This window comes from Lissotriton vulgaris, chromosome 2_2, assembly GCF_964263255.1.
Source record: "Lissotriton vulgaris chromosome 2_2, aLisVul1.2, whole genome shotgun sequence".
Taxonomy (NCBI): Eukaryota; Metazoa; Chordata; class Amphibia; order Caudata; family Salamandridae; genus Lissotriton; species Lissotriton vulgaris.
In genome coordinates this window covers 260757189-260780568 of record NC_141688.1, presented here as the reverse complement: position 1 = coordinate 260780568, position 23380 = coordinate 260757189, and positions in this window count along the sequence as shown.

Below are 23380 nucleotides of genomic sequence, written 5' to 3'. Positions count from 1 at the left end.
CAGTTGCCGATACAATAGTTTTCAGAGATGAAACTGAGTGCAGGGGAACCAGTTTCCTCAGCTGTCTTGCAGACCAATGCATGTGCCTACTACCGAATTGACTTGGGTAGTCATAGAGAGCTCGGGGTCGATCTTAATTTCCTAGCCTTCTACAACTGGTGATGGGCTTGGAGAGGCCCCTAATTTTGGAGCCAAAACAGGCCGCTCCATGAGTTGTTTTTTGCCAGAATGGGTAGGACTTCGGTTTTATCTGGATTAATTTTTAGGGAGTTAGCAGTAATCCAGTTTATTGTGAAACTGAGGATGTTCTGCACTGACTCTTGGGCGAGTTCTCGATCCTGACGATGAGCTGAGAATCATCTGTGTAATTAAAAACCCGGCATTCCATATTGGTTAGCGCGGCCACCAGGGGCTGCAGATATATGTTGAAAGGGGCGGGGACAGTGCAGAGCCCTGAGGGACCTTGCCCTTTTCTGATACCTGATTGCCAAGTTGGACCCTCTGCGAGCGTCCTGATAGAAAAGATTCTAGCCAATTATAGGTGTGCTCCCGAAAGCTCAGGTCAGTCAGCCAGGTCAGTAGTGTTGTATGGCTGACTGTGTCGAACGCCACAGAAAGATGTATAAGAATCAGGGCGCTCGACTATTTGTTATCGGGCTTCGCCTGAGATCGTCAAGTGCAGATAGCGTGAATAGCTCTGCACTATGGTGGGCTCTAAACCCAGCCTGGCGATGTTGGAGTAGCTTGTGTTCCTCCAGGAACGCAGAGGTTGTCTTCAGGACATGTTGCTCCACAACCTTCGCCAGTAACGGGAGCTGGGAGATAGGTATATAATTTTTAAGCTCAGCCTTATCTGCTCCCGGTTTCTTTAGTAGAGGAGTAACTCTAGCCTCCTTCAAGTTAGAGGGGACTTGACCAGTCGCCAGGGAATTATTCAAGAGGGTGAGAATCTGGCTGTGCATCCAAAAGATCTTTGGCGAGCACAGGTCAGCTGGGGAGCCTGATTTGGTTCTATTTATCAGGACCGTCAGAGATTCTGGGTCTAGTAGAGGGAAACTGGTGAGAAGTTGGCCAGAAGGGAGCAGGGGTGTAGACAGCTGCACAGAGCTCAGGGTGTTGGTGGTTTTTCCAATCTCTAGGAGGATGTCTGTTACTTTTTGGGGAAAGAAAGTCTGTAGTGCATTACAGTCAAAGGTTGCTGCTGCAGATTTTACGTTAGACTTTTTACTGAGTTCATTTAGGATCTTAAAAGTTTCCTTTTGTTTGTTTGGAGCATCTTTTATACGTGCCTCATAGTACTCGACTTTCCTGGTAATAATGGGTTTTTTATAGAGAGTTAGTGTAGCTTTGTAGGTAGTTAGCTCAGTGAAGTTGTAGGCTTTCCACCACCATCTCTCGGCTTTGCGAAGGCTCTGTTTACTTTCCCTCAGTACCTCATTAAACCTTGCCTTTAAGTCTCGTTCTTTCTTTATATTCCGGTTCTATTTGAACGTTAGCCGATTGAAAATCATTAACCAATTATGCATTATCATTGCTCATGACTCTAAAGGAATACAGATTCCTAATCCAAATTTTTGAATATTTATTATAAGGCCTAGAAAAGTTAGATATGCAAACACCTCAAGATGAGAGTGTATCGATACATGGGCACTATCAAAACCCAAACCTACAAATTAAATTTAGACGATGCAACATGCACAAAATAACCAATTCGAAGAATCAGAACACAAATAATTATACAGACTAAATCAAGAGCCGTCTTCATCTGCGATTCATAATCAAAAAGCATTAGTCTGTCCCTATACTACTGCCAGCATGACATCCCAATTTAATATTTCTCCAAGTAAGTCCCCAGAAAGGTGTAAGCAAGTGAAGTCTTCCTAAGAAGTGCATTCATGTTTCATGTGTTCACTAAGAGGGATGATGCGTGTATTCTAGTGACAGTGGTGCCTCCTATTGTGTTCGGTGTGATTTTTGACCTAGATCTAGTTTGTTATGGTGCTTAGGGAGGGGCTTATCATCCACAACCCCATCAATCAAATCTCAAAAGAGATCCTCGACAATTGTTGCAATGTCCGAGCACACATAAACTAATTGTACATCAAGTGACATTAAGTATACACCACAGCAACAGTAATTCTTCTCAGTCTTTTGTTTCTCTTTATTCCAGTTGTTCCCGCCAACACGTGTTTCGTGGCTGATTGTATGGGTCACCTCGACTTCGTCAGGGCTGGAAATACATATATACAATGTGATGTAACAACATCACACATGTGTATTCCACAGTTTTACATAATCATTAATGAGGAAAGACCCTCAGTCCCAATATTTAAGAACAACTCAAACACCCAAAATTGTGGGTTGGTGTGAAAGAAACGATGCCATCTGTGCATTGGAGCACAGCTTATGTAACAATGTGCGTAATTCCATGTATATGCCAAATTCTGTTAAGCATCCTTTTAGATATTTACACACTTCTTAATTTGATTGCCCCGAGTGCCAGGTAATATCTCATGCTAAAGTCAATGTATTCAGTGTACAGAGTGTAAACCCCAAGTCATATGGCATACCTGTATCCCTAGGGGCTCATTTATGAGCCCTTGCATCACTTTTACGCCACTGGTGCGTCACTTTTTGTGATGCACCAGTGGCGTAAAAAATGCGCGTTGTTGCGCCATATTTACAAAGTGAAGCATCTAGGTAGATGCGTCACTTTGTAAACCCCTGCGCTACATAATACCTGCGCCAGGTATAATGTATGCAAGGGGGGCTTATTGACGCAAGAAAGGGTCATGGAAGTGACGCAGTGAAATCTATGAGATTTCACTGCGCCACTTCTAGGACTCAAATGCGTCAAAATCTTACTCCTGCCTCACAGCAGGCGTAAGACTGTCGCAGCCCCTTTCACATGGGGCTTGCCCCATGTGAAAGGACACATTGCTGGAGTTGCGTCACTTTTGTGACACACTCCAGCAATGCGTCACTTTTGCGCCTACAGATACGTCAGAAATACTGACGTATCTGTAACTCCTTGCGAAATGATGCGTCATACTGTAAATATGACGCATCATTGGTGTCTCAAGGAGTGCGTAATGAAAAGTGACGCATCCCTGTTTTCACGCAGCGATGAGTCACTTTTCATAAATGAGGCCCCTAGTATCTAGAGCGTCCAACCTGTAGGTTGTGAAAGTAAAATAGGTATATGGGCAGTGATGGAAATATGTATCATTCAAAGTTAAAAACAGCATTAAGACTGTGTGTGATGCATACCTTACAGCCAGTTCTAATTCCGCCCGGCCAAAATAGCGGCCTGGGTAGATGCACTTCCTTGGTCCTGTTCTGTAGTTTTTGAACACCTGTAGAATTCAAGGTGTATCCAAGTGTGAGTATATCTCCATATATTTAGGGCCAATAGCATTGTCTATTACATGTAATGCATTAGACGCCAACTCTCTATCACATGTGTCATATTGAGTCCATCACACATTTCTAACATTCCCCAAAATTACACGTTTAACAAAGACGATATGTATGACACAATTATTGTGGCTGCCTGTGTCCTGTAAAATTTGGCCCAGTCCTGGTGAATGGTAATCCACTGGGCGCGTGCATCCAAGACTCTATTATGTGTAATATTCGCAACCTCCCCATGCGTGTGTCTAAAAAGCTTATTGCAAGGCTTATACAAAACGTTGAATACCTTGTGATTTGCCAAAATAACCGGGTCAGTCAAATTCTGGTTTACAAATCTCCCGATTCTCTCTCCGGCTGCAGCAGTAGCTGCTTAAGGTTTAGTTTTAACTGTGCTGAAAAGTAATACAATTTCAGAGTACCCATTAATATACAAATCCCACGGGCGGTACTGCCTCTATAAACAATGCTGATCTACATCTAACGTCTTACCCGATATTAGATCACCGGTTCGAATCCGAACCGCACGGCTCTCCGTATTCAGCCTGCAACATACACACAGACTCTCGTTTCAAATATCTTCCCGCGGTATCAACGTCCTGGCGTTCATTCATCGAAATGAACAAGAGACTAATACATTGCGATGCGACTAATATTGGACCTGGATTAACAGCGGTTGCCATATTGAGCAAACTATTTTAACTATGAGTACAATGGATAACTACCCATTTTACGAGACGCCCATATTGTTATATTCGAGTAGGGAAAGTATTGGATAGCTGAGAGGTAAAAATTACTATTCACACTCTAGTGAGAGCAACGGTAGGGAAAGTGTTAGATAGCGGGCAGGCAAAAATTAATATTCCCACTCCAGTGTGTGCAACAGTAGAGAAAGTGTTGGATAGGGGAGGGGTAAAAATGACTATTCCAACTCCAGTGTGTGAAACAGTAGGAGATGTGCTGGATAACAGAGAGGTAAAAATTACTTTTCCCACTTCAGTGAGTGCAACATTAGGGAAAGTGTTGGATAGCAGAGAGACAAAAATTACTAATCACACTCAAACAGTTATAAAGAAAAGTACATACCAATTTCTTTTTAAGTCATAAAAATAAACAATATTTAAAAAATGAAAATTCCAAAAATGTATTAATACATACATGTATTTATTTTATTTCCTACCCTATAATACCACACCAAAAACAAAACACTTCAACATTTTAAATCAAATTAAATTCCATAATTACTGTAATAATAATCAATTAAAACGTATTATAAATAAAGGAAACTAATAAACATTAATTGACTACACACACTTAAACACTATAATATTCACAACACACACCTACATTAAGCTATAAAATAATAAAACACAATTAAAATGTATTTAAAAAAAAATTATTACTGTTACCAAATAATAATAAAGTGATTAAATTGTCTTTAATACCCCCTTTACTCCTTTAATAGTAAAAACAACACACAAACATATAAACTACTACCCAAAATAAATATAAAAAAATTAACTTCAATTAACACTATATTAATTCATTAAACACAAATTACTTCCCACCCTTTACTCCTATAAATACCACAACATACACCTAAAATTAATTGCTCAGTTACATTATAAAATCTTTATAATTTTTATCTCAGCGCCAGGAAACCTACGGTGTCAGTGCGCTTTATAAGTGTAGCCTAACATAACATAACATAACAATAAATATCTATTAACAAAAAATGTATAATAAAAAATAAATCAACTACTTAACACCCTTTACCCCTATAAAGCCCAACACACACACCTCAATTTAATTACACAAACACCATAATTAGTTACCAATTACTTAATTAAAATGAAATAACAACTAATTACTAATTAATCAATTAAAAATAAATTACTTCCCACCCTTTACCCCTATAAACACCACAACACACACCTAAAATGTATTACACGTTTATTAAAAATTAATTATTCAAAATTAATTAACAACCAATTATTGACCAATAATCTAAAATAAATTACTTCCCACCCTTTACACCTATAAATACCACAACACACACCAATAATAAATTACGCAATTACCATACTTAAATACAATTTAACTAATTTAAATTAATTAACAACCAATTATTAATTAACACATTTAAAACTAATAAATCTAAATTAAACGAATATTAATAAATAAAAAGTAATCAATTAATTTAATATAATTAAATTACGTCCCAGCCTATTGCCCTATACACCCACAACTCACTATGGAACTAAAAACACAAGATACAAATAAAAGAAAATGAATAACTTCTAAAAATATAACACATATATTAAAAATACAAACAATTCTTTTACAAAAAATCATACATCACAAACATATCAAATACATATTAAAATACATAACATTGATTAAAAAAAGATAACCCTAACGCTTATATTTTTGCAAACAATATTAAACACTATGATATTTTTAAAATCAATATCACTTACCTTAAGTCGATATTCGTGACCACAATATTCTAGCTGTCAATATTTTTGAACAACAATATTTATTAGTCGATATTTGTGCAGCTCAATACCTTTTACTCGATAATCTGTCTGCACACCCACTTAACAGGTGGCAGAGATAGATAATCCAAGCTACCAGCTCTTCTCCCACACTGTGATAAAAGCTGGTGAAATACAGAGTCAGATTGCACACTAAATTTAGGGTATGCACAAGTTTGACCCACTCACATCAAAACCACATAAGTTGAAATATCCAAACCCCTTGAAGAAATGCTAACTCCTAATGTTAGAAATAGACCGCTATGGTCTTTTGGTGACACTGAGGAGGGAGCAAGTGTAAGCAATATGTCTGTGGGCGAGCCTGCTGCATCTATGAGCACTAGGAACGAGAATGTAGAAGGGCAAAGAAAGAGCAACCAGTATTATTATTATTCTGAGTTTTGTATAGCGCCTGGTTACCAATAGGCATCCCAGCGCTTCCAGAACATAACACTACTGAGAAAATGAAGGGATTAAACGGAGAACAAAAAAGTTTTTAAAAGTTTACGGAACCGGAGCAGGCTAGCTTCCGATCGCAATTGAAGGGGCAATGAGTTCCACAAGGAGGCCACATTTATTAAAAACCTTCTGCCACCCGTTCTGGCCTTTTTCACCCTGCCAACCTGGAGGAGATGTTGATGGTCAGAGCGAAGAGAACGAGAGGCCTTGTAAGGCTGGACCATCTCCTCAAGAATAGGGGGGCCTACCCCGTGCAAAACTTTGTGGGCAATGCAAAGGGACTTGAATTTCACCCTGTCCCTCACAGGGAGCCAATGCAATGCCCTCAGCGCCGGGCGAGCAGATTGATGTCTGGGGAGACCCGTCAAGAGCCTGGCCGCCGCGTTCTGCACTTGCTGCAGTTTGTTCAGTGTGGATTCGGGCGCGCCCAGGAAAAGCGCATTGCTGAAATCCAGCCGCGAGATAATAAGTCCCTGGATGAGAAGCCTTCGAGTAGCCACTGGGAGCAGAGGCAGAATCTTCTGGGCAGAGCGGAGCAGGCCAAAGCAGACGCCAGCGGTCATTTTGGCATGAGTTTTAAACGAAAGGTCCTGCTCCAGCCACACCCCCAAGCTCTTGATCTCCTGCTTGGGAGGGGGGTACCGGTCCCAGACAGTCTGGCCAGCTGCTGGGGGACAGAGATGGAGAAGAGTTCCCCAGCAGCATCACCTCCGTCTTGGAGCCATTTAGCTTTAGGGCTGAGTTGCACATCCACATGTAGATCTTCTCAAGACACGCGTGCAGCCTGTCGGGATGGTGCGCCGACTGGGAGAGGCCAACCACCAGCTGAGTATCATCAGCATAACTGATGATTTTAATACCCAGCGGCAGTACCACACTCTCCAGGGGGGCCATGTAAACGTTGAATAAAGTAGGGCTCAATGAAGAGCCCTGTGGCACACCACACTGGAGAGGGGTTGAAGATGATTTTTCATGGCCTTCCCACACCTCAAATGTGCGACCTTCCAAAAAGGAGGCGAACCATTTGAGGGCCAGACCCGTGACCCCCACCCCCGACAGCCGTTGGAGAAGCACCTGATGGTCCACGGTGTCAAAAGCAGCACTGAGGTCCAGGAGGATCACTGCCACTGATCCCCCCGAATCCAGCATGCTCCTTGCATTCTCCACGACCGCCAGCAGGGCGGTGTCAGTCCCCTGACCGGGACGAAAACCCGTTTGGGAATCGCCCAGGAGGGAATTGGCTTCCAAGAAGTCCGAAAGGCGGCCATTCACCAGCTTCTCAGCCACCTTACTGATACCCGGCAGCAAGGAGATAGGTCGAAAGTTGGTAAGGTCGGCGGGATATTCTGTACGAAAACCCAGTAGGCCTAGCGGTGGATATCAAAGGCAGAAATTCACAAACACTTTGCAAAGACTTTCATTTTGCAATAGAATAGTTCCTTTCTTATACTTTCCAACAAATTCAAAATGACAATTTAGTATGAAAAGAAAAATTGATGGATAATTTGCTCATCTTCGGAATAAACTGTGAATAAACACAATAATATTTATTTACTATGAATCAAATTTTTAGGTATATTTATACAAATATTTTCTATACCTCAAAAATAGCGATTAGTCAAATCATCTTGACATCCACCTCCCTCTGCAGCTCTTGCTACATCCAGTCCTGGAGGTAGGAAATAAGGAATTTCGTCATTCTCCCTTTCTGAAACATCACTTGCTGACCATATGTGTAAACTCCTAGAGACAGTTTAGTTCCAATGCACATCTGGCAATAATCTTATAGCACAATGTAGAGTCATAATCCAGAGTGCCGCCACTTTATGTAAACATCAAAATCTGTCCTTAAGTAGGCCATAGGTTCTTACTACAATGCACCTTGTTTGTCTATGGTCAGCCTTATATCTGCATTGTCTATGGATTTTAGAGTGTAAATATGGAGTTATAATTCAAGAGCATAAGGAGTATGCACTACCACCGATTTAGTATTTGTGATGTTAAATCGTTTTACAACTAGGCAGTCACCTTACGCAAAATGATCTTATAGCCAGCCTTCTCAGAACACTCCACTGGTTAGCCGCTCATACAGTCCAAAATGTCTAGATATATAGGAGTCACAAGTGATTTAAGGGTATTTTGTAACCATACCCCTCTATTTTGTATACTCTACCCTCCAAACCATTAGCCCTATTCATTTAAACCTTAACCAATACCCTATGGCCCTATACCTTAAACCTTTAACCACCAACCCTTAGCCTTATGCCTTTAACCTATCCGAACCCCGAGCCCCAAACCCTTTATCTTTTTCCTTACACCCATTGTATGTAAACCATAATCTTTAACCCTAAATACACTCTCCTTACTACGGTATAATTTGGGAACAATCCCTTTGAGAAGTGTAGTGAAAAAAAAATATTTACGGTCAAATTATGACTTTGGTGGTCTTGGAGCTGGTTGTCACGCCAAAGCTGTACGACAGTGCACCCCAGATCATGACTTTTTTAGTCTCTGGCGGGTGGTTCTTTGGCTTTTCCACTGTGATGCCTATGAAAAAGGTACTGCAATAGGAGCATCAAACTTGGGTACATGCACATAGGGTGTATGCCTCCCTGCATACACCCATGACCCTGAGTCCTTTCTTTATTCTCTGCCACAATTTTCATGGCGGGCTCACCAGCTATGAAAACAGTGGTAGAGAGGAAACTCGTAATATGCTTGGCGGTTCTGCAGTGGCACTGCCAAGCATATTGCGGCCTAAAGTCCTAAAGATTGCTGATCCCTGACGATTGTGGCGGTCCCATTGCGGTCGGACCACCCATCATGTAAATGGCAGTCGGACCTTCGGTGTAGTAGTGTCTACACCGCTACCATGGCTATGCCAGTCCATCGCACCACCATAGTCATAAATAAGCACATCGTTTTTCAAATGAATAATTAGACATTTTAATTTGTAGATTTGTTTCTCAAAGTAGTGAGGCAAAACTAACTTTTTTTTAGCAAAGCCTAATCTAACAGTTTGACAAAAATGTACTTCAATGCACAAATCCTACCACTAACCCCTTCCTTCACTAACCATGAAATCAAAACATAGTAAACATGTTGTTTGCACTGTTTTAAATGGGCCTTGCTTTGTTAGGAAGCTGGCCCTCTCTAAGTAGATGGGTGAACATTTGGAGCGAATTATGAAACAAACAACATTCTCCCATTTTGTTCACTTAAACTGTGGAATTAACACTGATCTGCTGCTTTATGGGAGGAAACAAAGGCAAAAGCCAAATGTATTGTAAAGTTTGGGGCGGTATTTAACTTTGTGTTACCGGTATCAAGGTATCTACATTGTTCGTACTCCTAACAGTGAACTACAAAGCAAATGCCCCAGGAGTGTGGTCTGAGTGCGGTGTCTGTCTGCAAGGTCTCTTGGTGCACGAGCAGGCAGAGGCCACACACAAGCTCCCCTCCTGAGACATCTGCTATGAAAAGCACTGTCATGAGCTGTCCAGAGTAATCAAATCAATGGAATTTCCATCAGGGTAATGGCTTTGTCAGGCCCCTGACAGTATGAGACACTATCAGACAGCACAATAATACCTCATCCTTTGCATATCTCATTGCACAGAACAAAGGATTTTTCTTCCGAAGGACTTTCGCCTGCATTCTGCAAAAAAAAAAAAGAATCCGGAGCAGGTAAGTACAATTGCAGTGGAAACAGTTGAATTGCCCGCAGTTTCACATCAGTTTACCATAACCACAAATTGGGAAAAAAAAGGATTTCACCCACTTCTATTTAGAATGGCCTGAAACTCGGAGAGCATAGTTTCAAGGTCCTGGAGTATATTTTGGTCTCAACATTGAACTACTAGCAACTGGATAGAGACTATCCCCTCAGATTCATCAAGAACACATTTTGCTATCCCTTAATAGCGAAAAATACTGATTTGCTATTAAGGAATAGCAAAATGCTATTCATCAAGAAATCACTTCAAAAATACCGATTTCTAATAATTCCTTAATTGCGACTCGCAAATTGCAAGTCGCAATTAAGGAATATCTCCCCAATAATTCCTATGGGCCTAGAGGCCCGTAGGAATGAATGGAAAGACAATCTCAATTTGCTAATCGCAATTAGCGATTCACAAATTGAAATTGCGATTTCAAGGGTGCAGGGGTGTCCAAAGGACACCCTGTTGCACCCCTGAAATTGATGTGTGCACATATGTTGCGCACACACATGCCCTTAGGGCATGTCTGTGGGCAATATGAAACTTTGAAAAATGCACTTTAGTGCATTTTTCACAGTTTTTACTATTTACCACGTAGTTAGACTTCGCTGTAAATAGCGGCCCCCAGATTGTGAATTTGCAATTTAAAAATGGTTCATGAATTGCATTTAAGGAATCTCAAATTGAGATTCCTTAAATGCAATTAATCGCAATTTAACGATTTCTAGAATTGCGATTTTTGCATTTGGGATGATGAATCCCAAATGCAAAAATAGCGCTCACCAAGGGCCAGATTCTGAGAATCCCGCCCTTTGCGAGCCGATTTTAGTTTTATGAATCTGGCTGTATATAGGGTACACTAGGACTCAAAACACAAAAGTTTGAAAAAAAGCACAATCAAATGGTAATAAGCCAGGGAATAGAAGGCCTCATTATATGCACTCCACTATGCAGAGAGAATAGGGATGTCATTGGAGGCATCTTTATGGACCGATGGAAAGGGACGAAGGGGCACATGCATCAAGGTAATCCTCTACGATTACCAAATAGCGATTTTTAAGAATTTGCTATTTGGTAATCGCAAATGCCTATGCATGAAGGATTTACAAATATTTTTGCGAATCCTTAACATTCCCTAATAGCGAATCGCAAATTGTAATTCGCTATTAGGGAATGCATTCCCATTCATTCCTATGGGCCTATAGGCTCATAGGAATGAATGGGAATCCATTTGCAATTTACAATTACCAAATTGATAATTGCAAATTTCAAATGCAATTGCAAGGGGGCTAGGGGGCCTAGGGTCCCCGTGATGCACTCCCAAAAGAGATAGGTTTGCACATGTGGCGCACACACATGCCCTAAGGGCATGTGTGTGCGCTACATGGCACGTTAAAAAATTCACTTTTATGTATTTTTCAAAGAATTCACAAATTAACCTCCATGGAAGATGATGGTATTTTGCGATTCCTAAATGCAAAGTCGCATCTTGGAAAGGCTACGTTCATCCCATTTAGGGAATCACAAATTGCTATTCCCTAAATACATTTGCAAGTCTGGTAATCGCAAAATGTGTGATTTTCTGGGCCAGATGTATCAAAGGGTTTTGCCCATTCTGTGTCTATGGGGAAATGTGTTGATACATATGGCCCTCTATCTTGAGAATGCAATGCCTTTGATGCATCGGAAAATGCATTTTAACAGTTGCAAACGTGCCGATTCTGAGAATCATCCCGTTTACGACCGGTAAAATGCTCGATGCATGTGCCCCGAATACTCTTAATACCAATGTGATAATAGTTTGTCCAAGATATTTTCAATATCAATGCTACAACGTCACAACATCATAACATCACATTTTTCATTCTGAACACACATATTAGTAAGTCTGCTGCTAGTTCTGAGCATGCTTCACATTTGAGAAAATAAAGATAAATCAAGGCCACGCTTCTGCCAACACTTCATATTACCCAAGTGCTGCAGCCACAATTTCTTTCTTTCATAGGTTTACTAATGATAGAAGAAGACCTGGGGGAATATTATGATGGGGGTTTATCTCTGCTTTTTTGGCTTTAAAAGCCAAGAAAGCGGAGATAAAATGATCTCCCTATTACCTAGCTGTCGCTAACACCAGTTAGCGACAGCTAGTAGGAGATAGCGACCATCTTGGGCCCCACTTTGCATGTCAGTGATATTTATCACTAATGACATGCAAAGTGGGCGTGCCAAGATGTTAGCGACTGAAAACAGTCGCTAACATCGCTATCTCCTATTACCAACTTTTGGAGATATTCGCGCTAAGCGCGAATATCTCCAAAAGCTAACACCTGCCCTGAGCAGTTCTTAGCCATGTTATCCAATGGGAGGTGACTAACATGGCTAAGAGCATTAGCTCGGTAATGCATGAATATCACGGACTTTTCAGCGATATTCATGCATTGTGGCGATTTTTATCGCATTTGCGATAAACCTTGGTAATACCAAGGTTTATTTGCGGTAAAAATCGCCGCAGCTCAGCGGTAATTTATTGTCTCTAACCAAGCAATAGTGATAATTATCGCTATTGCTTGGTAATATGCCCCAAGATTCTCTACAGTCAAAGTAAGAAGTGCAAAATATACTTAACTTGCTTTTCCATAATCATGTGAAATTTCAGGTAAGATGACAACGAATTATGAGTAATTACATGGAATGCATAACTGACATTTAGCGCTGCATTTAAGCGAGAAAGGAGTTCTCGCATCCACTCTGGATGCAAGGAAGCATTTTGCAGCAAAAAATAGTGCAAAAGCAGAAAAGTAATGTAAACAACAGCTGCTTACATTCTGTAGTTTGCCAGTTTTTATGCGTCAACTACACATTTTTACCGGGAATGGTGCATAATTATTCTATGTGGCGGAAGGGCATGATTTCAGGAGTGTTCTGCAACAGAATTCATGCAACATTTTAGAATTTGGTCTGATTATACCTGACTAGTGCTCATTTTGCCTGGGTCTACTCAGAACATTGGTTGGTAGAGTAAAAAAAACTTGTGAGTCAACCACATCTTTTTCAAACCATGTACAGGAAACATCAAGGTGGAAAAAACAGCATATGGTAAGTAGGCTGCAGCACATTCTTTAAGTGCACTCTAGTAGGGAGCAAGGGTTTAATTTCTTGTACCTCAAAAGTGGTCTCTACGAAAATAATTCATAAGATTTTTGGAGCAACCACAAAAATTGGGAAAAGGACTACTAGTTCCTGGGTGGAAGTGTCAGCAGATTGGGCTAGTACAGAAAATAGGCCCGGCACCAAAATAAAGGGGACCATCATTAGTGAATAAGTGGGCTAAATAAGTCGGCCATGTTTGCAAGTTGGGGCCGTTTGGGATAAGCTGTTGAAGTATTTTTCAAGGCATAGGAGACTGCTTGGATTTGAGCTTGCTGCAGGCAATGTTTGTGTTAATATCACATTACATTAACAGTAAAAACAAGTCTAGCACACCATAAGAAAGGCCCACAAACAGCCAAAACACCAGCCCACACCCAACAGTCAGAGCAGGCTTATTACATCCAGGGGCAGTGACCCTGAATGTCACTGCTTTCTCTACATGACCCAATTTGTCTGTGACTGAATCTTCTCCTACTGTCCCTGACTCAACTGGTTCATTGCTGCACCTTTAAGTTTGGTCTTTCCCAGTTGATCGAGCACACCAAGCCCCAGATTTGCTTGCTGTTTATGCAATGGAGTGCTTTGTGAAAGAAGGGAGCGCTGCATTGCATCAATGACAGAAAATGGCACAAATGCATTTAGCAAAAGTTTTCTGCTAATAACTTGATCCCATGGTGCTGGAGGTGGGTCAGAAAACTCAAGCCAGGCCGAAGCCTGAGGTCTGTTTCTCACTTAGGGCCATATGTATCAACATCCTGATTTGCGATTCTCAAATTGCAATGTTTTAGAAATCGCTATTTCAGAATTGCCAATACGGATGTATGTAAAAAATTGCATTTGTTTAGCGATTTCTTAATATATCTTAATTGCGATTAGCAAATTGTGAATCGCAATTAAAGAATACTTTCCCATTCATTTCTATGGGCCAGGAGGCCCATAGGAATGAATGGGAAGATATTCTTAATTTGCTATTCGCAATTTGAGAATCGCAAATTAAGAATAATTTCAAGGGTGCAGGGGTGTCAAAAGGACACCCTGATGCACCCCTAAAATAAGCATGAGTTTACATGTGGCACACATACATGCCCTAAGGGCATGTATGTGCTTCACATTGCACTTTGAAAAATGCAAAAAAGTGCATTTTTCAAAGAAATCACAATTACCACCAACTTGAAGTTGGTGGTAATTTGCGATTCCTTAAGGCCAAATTGACATTTCTTGGTACTTCTTACATTGCATTTAAGAAATCGCAAAATTTGCGATTCCTTTAATGCAATTGCAAAATAAGGAATCGCAACTTTTGTGATTACTTATTTTGCCTTACTACATACCATTTGGCGAAATTGCATTCGCAAACGCCGAAATTCGGCGAATATCGGTGTTTGCAAATGCAATTTTTCTTGATACATATGGCCCTTAGATCGAGGTCCTGTTTAAACCTCAAGCCCATAATAGCCCACCTTTCAAGAGGTTACTGATTGCTTCCCTCCTTCGACTCAGGATGTGGCATTGTGGCGAGAGCTGCTGACTTTAGAATTGGGAAGCCAGGTTAGAGTCTTTGCATTGCTTAACATCCTTTGATTCTGGGCAAATCACTTTTTCTCCCAGTGCCATTAAAAATAATGCAACCCTGTGTGATGTAACTGATGCTCTTGAAGCCTTTGTGTTGAATTCCCACTATGCAAAAACAGCAGAAAATGCACACAGACATAAAAGCAAACTGTTAATATAAAAATATAAGCCAAATAGATTCCCATTTAGTAGCTCATGTGTCCAAAGTGGGACATGAAAACCTGGGTATTATTTCAACATAACTCCTTTTTCTTCATCTATATAAATAATAATGTAACTGTTCGTTTGTTCAAAATTTCAAATCTCCGAAAGATCTTCACTGATTGCTTTGAAATTTTGGCACAACTTTGCATTCGAAAACGCAAGTGTTTCTTTATACACAACGTTGGATTTGAATACGCGCGTGTCGAATACGCGCAAGTTTTTAATCAAAAGCATAGACACATAAAAATGACAATATGCATTTGATAAAAATCTGAAATCTACGAAAGTTCTTCACCAATTGATTTGAAATTTTGACACAACGTTGCATTGGAATGCGCAAGTGTTTTTATATACTCAACGTCAGACTCGAATAAGTGCGTCGAATACGTGCGTGTTTTTAATCAAAAGCACAAACAGACATAAAAATGTCAATGTGCATTTGATAAAAATGTTAAATCTACTAAAGTTCTTCACCGATTGATTTGAAATTTTGACACAACTTTGAATTCGAATAAGCGTGTGTTTATATATACACAACGTTGGATTAGAATAAGCGCGTGTCAGATATGTGTCAGGACTGGCTCCGCAGGGTTCAGCAGCAGAAGAAAAAAGGACCATCTCCTGACATCCCCAAGCATCCTGACATGGGGTTACCCCCCAGGGTCTTCGAGCTATCAAGCGAGGGACACCAGGTAGGGGAGGGGTCAGCAGGGACAAAGGCTCTGAAAAACATAAACACAATAATAAAACAAGGGTAAGCAAATCTACTCTCTTCAATTCTCGCTAATTCATAAAGGTCAAGAATACCTGTGTGTCCTTGGTACATGAATAAAACTAACATCAACAGAGACCCCCATGTGACATCATCTGAAGAAGAAAGCAGAATCATACATCAGAGTCTGTATGTACTGTATGCAACCTAATATGAATATGCTTTATCACACACCATACCCTGTTATGCAACTTGATCACTTCACAGGACTGTGCACCCTTCCTTCACTGCTTGTACATAGCAGAACTGCAGAAGATTATATTCATCTCTCACAAGGATGCATCATAAGTATACTGGAAAACTATGGCCCACCTTGAGAACCTGTAAGGTGAGATACCCCTACCTAGTATGGTTAAGTACTAAATGTATTTCAAGAAAGCAAACAATGCTGTTATCCTCACAGCATCTTCCACACCTCAAATGCTGACTCCTAGACACGGTAACCTGCGGTTGCGTCCACCGCCAGGCTCCGCTCCTTCTTTGTAGACAGATAACAAGGGATCCCAATAACGGCCGGCGTTACGCTGCAACCGAGCCCGCAGTAACCCGCTGTACAGTCTTGAAAAAGTAACCACAATCCAAAAGAACAGACGGTGTTATGCTGCCTCCGAGCACGCTGTAACCCGCTGTAAAGTCTTTAAGTAAATAACACTATCCCCACACAGCCGGCGTTATGTGGCAGCCGCTCACTGTAACCCGCTGTAATGTCCTGTGAGCAACAAACAAAAGAAGTTCATACGGAGACAGAGGCAGCCGCTCTCTAACTCCGTATACCTTTGAAACATAAAGGAATTCACTGTCCAACAGCAGCGGATAGGAAGTGCAGAACTGATCCTCCTCGCCAAGATCTCCGCAAATGAATATAAACAAACCGGACACCAGCCGGTGCCGAACTGCGCAGCAGCTCTCTACTCACGAACGGGGGAAGGTTGGAAGGCAGAACGCTTCTTGACTCCGGACGCTCTCCCTCCTGCAGACACACCTCCGACCACCGCCGAAGGTTCTCAACAAACAGTATTACGCGCAAGGAACATGAAAACCGGTACCGGTTAAGTCACTTCCTGATGCCCCCAACACTCATGGGAAATGTAGTTCCTAGGCTGCTGGAGCTGCCTAGGGGGCGAATCCTGACAGTACATCCCCCTTCCTATCGGCTCCCCGGCCCAGGCTTGGCAGGGAACCTACGATGGAAGGAACGTACAGCCGCCGGGGCATGCACATCTCTGCAGGATTCCCAGGAATCGTCTTCCGCAGTGTACCCCTTCCAGGACACCAAATACCACAGCTGGCCCCTACGGAACTTGGAATCCTTGATGCTCCTTACTTCATATTCCAGCCCCCCTTCGCACATCACCGGAGGAGGTGCCCGCCTCCTGGCCCCCACAGCCGGCTTCAGAAGACTGCAATGGAACACGGGGTGTATCCTCAACGACCCAGGCAAGCGCAACCTGTACGCTACAGGATTGATACGCTTCAGCACAGTGTATGGCCCAATAAACCTAGGATGGAAAATGCTACGTAACTTGAACTTAATGTTCTTGGTTGACAACCACACCTTGTCTCCCACCTGGTATTGAGGTCCATCGCGTCTGTGTCTGTCCTCCCACCTCTTGTACACTTCCTTAGCATGGATCAAGTGTTGTCTCACCTTTCTCTGTAAGGTGTGTATTTTCCTGACTGCCTTCAATACCTCAGGCTGATTGTTAACCTCCACAGGGAAGTTGATAGGCAGAATCTCAGCATCAAACCCGTAGGTAGCATGAAAGGGAGACAGACCAATCGAGCTGTGCCAGGCATTGTTGTACGACAACTCAGCCATCCACAACATATCCACCCAGGATTCCTGTGCATCCTTGGCATAGCACCTTAAGTATTTTTTCAAGGTTTGGTTTAACCTCTCGGTCTGCCCATCGGTTTGCGGATGGAAAGAGGTTGAGAGGGAAGATTCAATGTGTAAAGCCTTACACCACATCTTCCAAAACCTGGCGATAAATTGCGGCCCTCTATCTGACACTATAGTCTTTGGTACTCCATGCAATTTGATCACATTTGACATGAGGAGTTGAGCGGTTTGACTGGCCGTGGGAAGGTTACAGCAAGGGATGAAGTGACCTAGCTTCGTAAGGCTGTCTATCACCACCAACACAGCCGAAAACCCTTTTTCAGGAGGCAAACCAGTGATAAAATCCAGACTTATGTGGGACCAAGGGCTGTTTGGCGTAGGCATAGGTATTAGTTTCCCTTTCTTACCACCTGTTTCACCTTTTGCCCTAGCGCATTCCTCGCATTCAGACACCCAGTTAGCGACATCTTTCTTGAGTGAAGGCCACCAAAAGTGTCTTAGGGTAAGCTCCTGCGTTTTCTTGATACCCTGATGCCCCGCCAAGGGTGAAAGATGACACCAACCAAACACCTCTTTCTGGAGAGAGGAGGTGGGTACAAACAGTTTAGAGTGATGAAACGGCAACTCTTGTCGCAGAGACCTTTCCCTGTTGTCATTCACCCATGCATTCCATTCACCCGCAGTATGATGTTCCTTAACTGACTCCAAAAACCTGTCGATCGCTATGGCACCCACTACCTTGGAGGGCTCTATTATCGAACCAGGCACAGCCTCAATAGAACAATGTCCCCCAGAATCCAACCTGGACAAAGAATCTGCTTTATGGTTTTCCGCTCCGGGGCGGAAGGTGACCACAAAGTCGTATTCCGCAAAAAATTGCATCCACCTCATCTGCCTTTGAGTAAGATGTCTTGCGGTTCTCATATATTGCAGATTTCTGTGATCCGTGTACACAGTGATAGGATGCCTGGCTCCCCACAAGTGATGACGCCACTCCTCAAAAGCCTTTTTAATAGCCAGCAGTTCTTTTTCGGCTATGGTATAATGTTGTTCAGCGGAGTTCAGTTTCTTTGATAAATAAGCTACAGGATGTAACTGTCCTGTAACCTGATCCCTTTGAGACAGTATAGCCCCTATCACCTCGTCTGAGGCATCTGCCTCAACTATGAATGGTTATTCTGGACGAGGATGGGACAACACAGGAGCTTCAGTAAACGCCTTTTTTAAGAACACAAATGCATCATTGGCCTCCGGTGTCCATTGGAAAACGCAACCTTTCTTTAACACCTTGGCTGCTAGGGAGATTTTTCTCCTGTGCTGTGATTTTGTGACTCCCATTGTTCATGACGAGCTCAGCTCGTCATCAGCACAGCTCCACTGTGCCTCATGACGAGCTGAGCTCGTCATGAGCATCGAAGGGGTTAACAACCAGGTAATAGGGACCGCTACCTTGGAAAACTGTAGGATGAACCTCCTATAGTAGTTCGCAAGCCTAGGAAGCATTGCACTTCCCGCACTGTCTTAGGCGTTGGCCAGTTCTGTACTGCAAGTACCTTCCTGTCTGCCATCTGCAATCCCTCCGGACACAACATCACTCCCAAGAATTCAACCTGCCTCACTCCGAACTCGCACTTGCTAAGTTTGCAATACAGTTTATGCACCCTTAGTCTAGCCAGCACTCTGCAGACATGACCCACATGGTGTTTCGGATTCGCCGAATATATCAAAATGTCATGTACATACACAACGACAAATAAATCCACAAAGTCCTTCAAAACATCATTTAAGAAAAATTGGAAGGCTGCAGGAGCGTTACACAGGCCAAAAGGCATGACCCTGTATTCGTACAGCCCGTATCTGGTTTTAAATGCGGTCTTCCACTCATCACCACTCCTTATACGTACTAGGTGATACGCCCCCCTTAGATCCAATCGAGTGTATATCTGAGCTTCTTTTACCTGGTCTAGTAACACCGAGATTAATGGCAACGGGTACCTGTTCCTCACAGTGTTCTTATTGAGGATTCTGTAGTCAACACAGGCCCTCAGATCACCATTTGCTTTTGAAATGAAGAAAAGGGGAGACGCCGCAGGAGACCTAGACGGCTGAATGAACCCTATTTCCAGATAATGATCGAAATACCCCCTCAAATGATTGGTTTCAGGCTCTGAAAGTGCATACACCCTACATGAAGGTATAGTCGCCCCATCAACCAAATCAATGCGGCAATCGTACTCTCGGTGCGGGGGCAGAGTCTCCGCCATTTTCTCACTAAACACATCCTCGTACTGTGCGTACTCCACCGGCAATGACACATCTTTCTCTGCTGCCGTGGCCACCACATATACATGGGACAACGCCGAAACAGCCACCTGATGTAAAGGGAATAGATGATCCACACATTCTTCGGCTGTGAAAGTGATGGTCTTAGTCTTCCACTCTATGATGGGATTATGGTGACACAACCATGGCATGCCCAGAATAACCTCATATTGAGGTGCCTCAATTATGTTCAATGCCAGACTCTCAGTATGCCTTTCCAGTACCATGTTATATGTCAATGTCACCTTCTCCGTGCTTTCTACTATCAACCCAGATTTTAAAGGTTGCCCATCAACCGTATACACCTCCTCAGCCTTTCCCAACTTTACCTTATGTATGCCAAACCTGGATACTAGACCGCTGTCTATGAAGTTACCGGTGGCTCCTGAATCCAGCATCACGTGTACCTGATGTGTCTTATGTTGATGGGTTAAATCCATAAGGATCTTCATATGTGTCTCACTTTCCATTAGTGCAAATGCCGTCAAAGAAGGGAGCTGCAACCCTTTTTCTGTCTTCCCTTTCTCAGGGACTTCTCTATATGGAAGAGGGGTGTCCGCCGAGGACACTGCTACCTTTTTCCCACTATTCCATGAGTCTGATGATTTGGGTTTGTTAGGACACTCCCTCACATAATGCCCCTTTTTACCACAGTACATGTATAACCCTTGTATGCACCTGGTATGTCTCTCTTCCTTAGACAGGGAAGATCTAACAGCCCCTATCTCCATAGGTTCTACACCCGTCTCAGGAGGCGAGCTTGGTTTACGTGGGAGTCTGTCGTACCTATACGACCCCCTGTCCCATCTCCTCCTATCCCCACCTCTATCCGCCATTCTGCCATCCAGTCTCAGAGTCAGACTGATCATAGCAGCGCAAGTAGTAGGTTGAGGATCTATTTGTGCTATGACGTCTTTTAGTTCGTCTCTTAACCCCTGGTAAAATAAGGACATCCTCTTTTCCTCGGGCCATTCAGTTTCGGCAATCAACCTGTTAAAGGTGGTCAAATAAGTTATCAGGTCTTTTTTCCCTTGTCGTAATTCTAGCAGTTCCCTGTCTGCACTAAAGGTTGTAGCCCTACGGTCGAACACCCTCTCAAACTCCGCCTTAAAGGCTGACCAGTCTGAAAGAATAGCATCGTCTTTCCTCACCAGAGGAACAGCCCAATTAGCGGCATCCCCCACGAGGTACGAAATAGCAAAGGCCACACGTGAATGATTACTTGGGAAAGAGGCGGGCTTACAGGAGAAGTGGAGCATTATTTGTGTGAGAAACACCTGTACTTTCGACGGATCCCCTGAAAACCTCTCTGGACTGGCCAAAGGAATGGGAGGAGGGACAGTGACTTGTATCTGGGATTGCCCCGCCCCTGCGTCAAAAGGATTCCTAGACAATCTATCAACCTTGTCCTTCAAAGCAGCAGCCTCGGCCTTGGAAGAAGCCAACTCCTGCTGTACTAGCAATAATGCCTGCATCACGTCATCCATGGTCGCCATTATTCCCCTACAACCGAACCGGGCGAAGCCAATATCTTGGGCGCGTAATTCTGTCAGGACTGGCTCCGCAGGGTTCAGCAGCAGAAGAATAAAGGACCATCTCCTGACATCCCCAAGCACCCTGACATGGGGTTACCCCCCAGGGTCTTCGAGCTATCAAGCGAGGGACACCAGGTAGGGGAGGGGTCAGCAGGGACAAAGGCTCTGAAAAACATAAACACAATAATAAAACAAGGGTAAGCAAATCTACTCTCTTCAATTCTCGCTAATTCATAAAGGTCAAGAATACCTGTGTGTCCTTGGTACATGAATAAAACTAACATCAACAGAGACCCCCATGTGACATCATCTGAAGAAGAAAGCAGAATCATACATCAGAGTCTGTATGTACTGTATGCAACCTAATATGAATATGCTTTATCACACACCATACCCTGTTATGCAACTTGATCACTTCACAGGACTGTGCACCCTTCCTTCACTGCTTGTACATAGCAGAACTGCAGAAGATTATATTCATCTCTCACAAGGATGCATCATAAGTATACTGGAAAACTATGGCCCACCTTGAGAACCTGTAAGGTGAGATACCCCTACCTAGTATGGTTAAGTACTAAATGTATTTCAAGAAAGCAAACAATGCTGTTATCCTCACAGCATCTTCCACACCTCAAATGCTGACTCCTAGACACGGTAACCTGCGGTTGCGTCCACGGCCAGGCTCCGCTCCTTCTTTGTAGACAGATAACAAGGGATCCCAATAACGGCCGGCGTTACGCTGCAACCGAGCCCGCAGTAACCCGCTGTACAGTCTTGAAAAAGTAACCACAATCCAAAAGAACAGACGGTGTTATGCTGCCTCCGAGCACGCTGTAACCCGCTGTAAAGTCTTTAAGTAAATAACACTATCCCCACACAGCCGGCGTTACGTGGCAGCCGCTCACTGTAACCCGCTGTAATGTCCTGTGAGCAACAAACAAAAGAAGTTCATACGGAGACAGAGGCAGCCGCACTCTAACTCCGTATACCTTTGAAACATAAAGGAATTCACTGTCCAACAGCAGCGGATAGGAAGTGCAGAACTGATCCTCCTCGCCAAGATCTCCGCAAATGAATATAAACAAACCGGACACCAGCCGGTGCCGAACTGCGCAGCAGCTCTCTACTCACGAACGGGGGAAGGTTGGAAGGCAGAACGCTTCTTGACTCCGGACGCTCTCCCTCCTGCAGACACACCTCCGACCACCGCCAAAGGTTCTCAACAAACAGTATTACGCGCAAGGAACATGAAAACCGGTACCGGTTAAGTCACTTCCTGATGCCCCCAACACTCATGGGAAATGTAGTTCCTAGGCTGCTGGAGCTGCCTAGGTGGCGAATCCTGACAATATGGGCATGTTTTTAATCTAAAGGACAAACATACCCTATCGCTTGGGTTGCTGTGCAACTACAATAGACGCATAGAGACAATAGTCTACATATATTAGGATGGGCAGTTGGTGTCAGGATGGCCGACCGTGAAGTGGGTGGAGGGAAGGGGGAGGAGTTGGTTCACTTGACAACATTAAGAAAGGACGCATAGAGACAATAGTCTTCGTATATTAGGATGGACAGTTGGTGTCAGGATGGCACACAGGGTAGTGGGTGGAGGGAGGGGGGAGGAGTTTGTTCACTTTGCAACATTAGCACATGTTTATATATACACCACCTTGGTTTCGAATACGTGTGTGTACAATACGGGCATGTTTTTGATCGAAAGGCCGAACAGACCCTATCAATTTGGTAGCTGCACAACAAATACAAGGGATGCATATAGACAATAGTTTACATATATTAGGATGGACAGTTGGTATCAGGATGGCAGACCGGGAAGTGGGTGGAGGGAGGGGGGA